Here is a 6,128-nt window from a genome sequence, read left to right as displayed (position 1 = left end):
TCAGGGATCACTGCTGTTTATATCCTGATATCTAATGTCTGGAAAACTGTTGTTTGATGTATCTTTTCCAGTTTTTTAGTTATTTTGAACAGGAGGGTAAATCCAGTACCTGTTAGTGCATCTTAGCCAGAAGTAGAAATCCTGGAAATGTTGGGGAGAGGGTGCCCAGCACCTTATTCCAGGGTTTAATTATCCATATTAGTAGAGGCCTCTTCTGGGGTCTCTACTGAATGCTCTCTACTGAGAAAATGTAGTTCTCTCTACTCTGGCTGGTCTGAACACAAAGAGTTGTGTGAGCTCTGGAAATTGCCCACCTTGCAACATTCTGATAGTGCTCATCCTACATTTGTATGGCTTCGTATTGAGCAACAGTCTTGAGGGCAAACACATCCAGATTTCTGGAGCTCTTTCTCTATGCATTCCCTCTTTTTTTTTTTTTTTTTTTTTTTTTTTTTTTTGTGCTCTACCCTGCAAGTTCTTGCTGCCTCAGTGTCCCTCAAACACTGGTCTCTGTATCCTTACTCTGTGATCTCTGGGCTCTGCTTGAGTTCTGCTTTCCTTCCCTGTGGCCTGGGAAGTGTCTCCAGGGAGAAGGAAAAGGTGATGCTAGAATCCATCTCATTTGTTCCCTTTCTTCCAGAGATCACAGTCCCGTGCTGCCTGTTACCCATGTCCAAAAATAATTGTTTCACCCATTTGCCAGTTTTCTCACAGTCTACAGTGGGAGCACAAGTCCAGTACAAGTTTCCCCAGAAACGGCAGAAGCAGAAGTCTCCAGAGTAACTGCTTTTTTTTAATGACAAAATGCAAATAGTAATATTGAAAGTGGGTATTTTTTAATGACTATGCCCCACCCCCACCAAAATTCTGATCACCCCTCCACAGAGGGCTGAGCCCTTGTTCGAGAATCGCTTGCCTAGTGAAATCCATGGATTCAAAGCCTTGAATTCAACAACATGTATTCAGACATTTTATAATATTTATTATGTAGCAGGCACTGTGTTTGGTTCTGAATATACAGAAACCAGTAAGGCACCATTGCTGCCCCAAGGATTCCACTCTCAGTGTGATCTCCTTGTCAAAATTATTATGATATTGACCCGGGCAGTGACAGAGGTATGTGCAAAACATTAACGAGGTGAGGATGGGGCAGGCAGCAGAGACGGCGGCACCAAGTCCAGCCTGGAGACAGGTGGAAGGTTGCTGGGGATTGCTTCCGGAGGTGACATTTAAGCTGAGTCCTTAAAGATGGGAAGCAATTTGCCAGGCAAAGAGAGGACAGTCAGAGCAAAGACAGGGAGGCAGAACCAGCACAGAGTGTGCCTGAGAACAGCAGGCCATGTGGGGTTCATGAAGCAAAAATCCCCAGAGAAGGAGAGGCAGGAGATAAAGCCGAAGAGGCCGGCAGAGGTCAGACACCAAGGGCCTGTCGTGCCACACTGGGGAGCCTGCCACTGAGGGCTGAGTCTTTTACATAACTCTGCATGGTGGCTGGCAGAGAGCATGCCCGCCTCAGCACGCAGTAGGTATTATTAGATGATGATCATGAAAGGCAAATCTGAGAAACCGCAAAAGTCTGAGCAGAGCCAAAATCCCTTACGTTCTGAGGCTCCAGAAAGTTATCTGACTCCTCTGCCCCTTTGCAAATTCAGCTGAGATGTGCTGCCATAGTGGTCAGCCAGACCTGAGGTGCTGCCTCCTTGGCAGTTGGCTAGACCTCTAGGCTTGTGCATATGGTGAAGAATAGTAAGCAGAGGAGGGAGGCTAGAGAGTAGGGCTGGAGAGAGAGCAGGAGAGACTGAGAGAAGAACGACAGAGAGCCGGGAGACAGGAAAGCACACTGAGTCACAGCAAGATGGGGACTCAGCTTGAAAGATAGATCAAAAAGATAATTTCTGGGGTAGAGAGGAAGACATGACCTCCTCCCAGCAGACTCTGCAAATCCTCCAATAATCAGGCCACAAACCCGAGCATCCAGGCCTCCCTCGCTCCCCAAGAAAGGGGCTGCAGGGAGTGGAGCAGGGTCTCCCCTGTGAACTTAGGTGGTGATTCAGACACATCTGGACCACTGGTGGGCAGGCCCCAGCAGAAGTCTACTTGCCTGAAGGCTGAGGAGGCTCCATCCAGAAGGAAAAAAGAACCGAACTGGATAAGCTTGTCCCATAACAAAGACTGAATCCTCTGCAGGCAGGGAATCTGAAAATAAAATCGAAAGGAATAAACCACCAGGGGACAAGTAGTACCCTTTAATGAGCAGAAGTATAAAGAAGGGGGACTAAGATGCTCGTTCCTCCTTTGAAGCAGAACATGAAGAAGCTTCCTCTCCGGCCTTCAGGTGGTAAGCTGAAGTGAGAAATGTCACGGCCATGGCTGCCAGGGGGAGGCGGAAGGCTGACGGACAGGGTGGTCCATGCAGATGCCCTGCGGCAGTCCCAGGCAGGAGCAGGGTCACATACTCACAAACACGTGTGAGGCATGCTGGGGAGCTCCAGAAATAACTCAGGGACAATTTATAGTAAGGTAAAGTCCCTCCCCACATGAGCTGGTAGAGGCAAAAACTCAGGAAATTTGGATCATGCTAATGGATCCCCACTTATGTGGGTGAGGCCTGGGGAAAGTTGACTTCCACTAGGAAAGAACGAAGTATGACTCCTCCACGGACAAGCTAGCGGGACCACATGGGACTCCTACCCGCAGAAGCTGAGGATCTTTGTTCTGGTCAAACTTTTTCTCTTGAATCCTCCCACCTGAAGTAAGCTTTATGAGCCCAAATACCCTTTTCCCTCAGCTCCAGGGTAGGGGCTCTTCTTAATCCCTCCCCTCTGCACACGCCCAGGTCACACCCAAGTCTGTTGAGCACACTCGACCCCTAACCACCAGGCACAGGTGTGTTTTACACACAGGTGCCTGTCTGAGCAAGAAAGAGGGAGAGGCAAATGGAGGTGGCCAGGCCTCTGTGCCATTGTAGCTCAAAGGAAGACTGAGACTAAATCTATAAAGACACTAAGCACAAAGTTATTTTATTTTCTACCGTATCATCTTCTGTATTTTCCAGATTATCTATAGAAAAAGGCTAATATCACTTTTTCAAAACCAAATATGAAAGATACAAATGGACACTGCTGTTCACAATCTACATGACCCCTATGGTCACTCTGAGGTGTTTGAGTTTTAATATGTCATAAACAGAAGTCATAAAAAACAACCCACTTGGTGTTACAGAGGTGGTCCCACGGTGCAGGTGATGTGCCAAATTTGAGCTATCTACACAATGTGGTACCGCACTCAGGGACAAAGACCCTGTCATGGAAGGAGACAGACATTAACATTTTTTCCTACTCACCTCCACTAACTCTTGGCTCATCCAGAGAGAGTGATTGACAACCGCAAAGGCTGCTGGGCAACTATGTGAAAGAGGGGTCCACAGAGAGGCCTCCTCCACCTGTTACTCTTTTCTCTATCACTTCACATCCATAGGGGTCCCTAAGCCCCAGGAGAAGGGTCAAGTGCAAATCTGGTAAACCAAGAAGCCCTAGCAGTTGTCAACTTAATTAGCCTTCAGGAGAAATATATGGATATATGAGCACAGTGAAGTTGCTATAGAGACAGGCCCAGGAGGCGCATTTAGAACAGGGCCTCATCACATCACCCGATAAAAATAAGACTCAGGCTTTTTAATAGAATGAATTACTTAAGTTTTATATTTAACAGGGACGATAACCAATGCTATTACTGGTTTTCAGAATATTTTAGGAATCTAGACTGCCTGCTTCTACATATGTTAACAGCCATCACAACATATGCTCTGGTGGTTGGGAATTAAGAACTGGAAGCCCATGTGTCTCTCCCACCCCTTGAGATGAGACAGAGTCCTTCTCACTTTGGGCTTGTCCTCCCTTAATTGGGTGATAGATTTCCAATATATTTCAGATAAAGGACTGAGGGAGAGCTATATTGTGCTTTGCACTGGGCCCTTTGCATATATAATTGCTAATGCCTCTAACAGTCCTATGAAGTAATGATCTCATTCTGCAAATGAAAGTAATGAGGTTCAAAAATTTTTGCAATGTCACAAAGCTAATAAATAGTGGAGTCGGGATTCAAATTCAGGTGTCCTCCATCCAAAAGCCCATTGCTTTATAAAACACCACCCACAATCTCTGCACAGAGAAGAATCTGAGAAAAGGTGGATCTAAAGAGATCTACCACTGATATATAGTATTGACCTTATTATAGCTTAGACTCTCCTCTGAGGCAACCCTAAAGTGGATAGGTTCCAAGAAGAATCCCACGGTGAGGGCGATGAGCACATCCCCAAGTATCCAAGGCAAGAGTTCATTTCAGACTAACTTCTTACCATCATGCATGCTTCTTGGATGCCTCTTCCCTACCACAAGCATGATTAATACAATGTTCCAAACTGAACACCATTAAGAGAGCATCTCCACTGCTGTTATGTATATGAAAACTTAAATTTATGAAATCAAGCTGGAGATCCAGGTGAAGGTAATTTTATTTTGTCTTTGGATTATTCACGATTCTCCTACTTTGCAGAGATTTTTTTTTATTTTGTATAATTTTCCAACAAAGGCCTACATAGTAAGCTCAATCTGTGCCACAGGTGCTAGCCATTCCTTATTGTAGGAGAGGGGGGTGCTGGTGATTGTAAGGCTGGGCACAAGGCAATGGAGGTGACACGGAGGGGAAGGATGGTTGGGAAGCTGGGGGGCCTGATGGTGAGGGTGATCCTAAGCAGGGGTGCATATATCCCTCCCCATTAATTTTACCTGCAGAGGATAATGGCAGAAGATGTTAGGGCTTCCAGGGATATGAGAGAACATATCTAGGGCAAAACTGAAATGCACGGCTTGACAGAAATTCTAACCAAAGCATCAATTCAAATGAATGAGGCAGCAAGGCAGAAGGCAGGGATAAGTAGAGACTGGAGACTTGAGCCCAGACCTGAGCAGGAGGCTTGGAAGCAGAGGGGAGGAATGGTGTCTGAGAAGAGTCCCTAGGCAGTGAGACTCATCCTAGGAGGTTTCCCCAGGCTGCCTGTAACCTCCAGCCTGTGTGGGAAGGGGAATCATTTTGTGCTATTGAAATAATTCCATGATGTACTCTTAGCATAGAATGAGCTCACTAGACTCTGTGGGCCCCAGCCAGGTAATCTCACTTCTACTATAGGCAATCGTGCAGGGGTTAAAAGCATAGGCTTTGGATTTAAGCCAATTTTCTAGGTTCTGGCTTACAAGTTCTGGCAAGTCCCTTAAGTTCTCTACAAAATGGGAATAATAATAGATGCCAAGGATGAGCCCAGGTAGGAAAATGGCCAGTGGGCTTTGTTGGGGGCCAGCACAACTTCCACCCCGTTGGCTGGGTGAACGCCATGGCCAGAACAGCGAGCAGAAGCGTGACCCTAGCCCTCTCTTCCTCGACAATCCTAGGGACCACCTCCCCACCCCTCACCACTGAATCTCTGTTCTCTCCTGTTAAAAGGGGTCAGCTTTTCAGTGTCCCCTGAGCCTACTTTGCCCTCAACCATGAACTCTTTCCATGAAAAGGTCTCTAGGGTAGCTCATAGGCCACTGTCATCATCTGACACCAAGCTTTTCCCTATCACTATCTTTACCCTTTGCCCTCTAAACAAGGAAGCCAGCACTGCCAGGCCAAGAACTTTTGCCCAGTTTGGGTTGTGGGTGGCCTCTTACCTCCCTCTTCCCCTGGGCCCCCAGCCAAGTCCTCCCTCCCTCAGAGATGCTCCCTGCTCACTTCATTCCTGCCTCATAGCTGGAATGACAGTGGCTCCCAGAATCCCTGGGGTGTGGGGAGGGTGATGGGGGTCTGGGGAGGCAGCCAGGCCCAGCAGCAGATTAATGTTACAGCCTTGGATAAGTGAGCTGGGCCAGTTGACGTCAGGGTGATGATGGGTGGAGGGGAGGGCCAGGCTGCTGAACTATAAAGATAGGTCAAATCAAATATAATCGACTCGGGACGGAGCAAGCGGGCGAGCTAGACACCGTCCCCAAGCCATGGTCCCTACCAGCCACGGCTCAGCCTGGGTCCCTCTGCTCCCGACCCGAGTGCCCAAAGCAGGCTTTGGTTTCATGTCAGCAGCCTTCATCTGC

Source organism: Lynx canadensis, chromosome B4, assembly GCF_007474595.2.
Source record: "Lynx canadensis isolate LIC74 chromosome B4, mLynCan4.pri.v2, whole genome shotgun sequence".
NCBI classification, from domain to species: domain Eukaryota; kingdom Metazoa; phylum Chordata; class Mammalia; order Carnivora; family Felidae; genus Lynx; species Lynx canadensis.
This window is presented reverse-complemented; position numbering follows the sequence as displayed.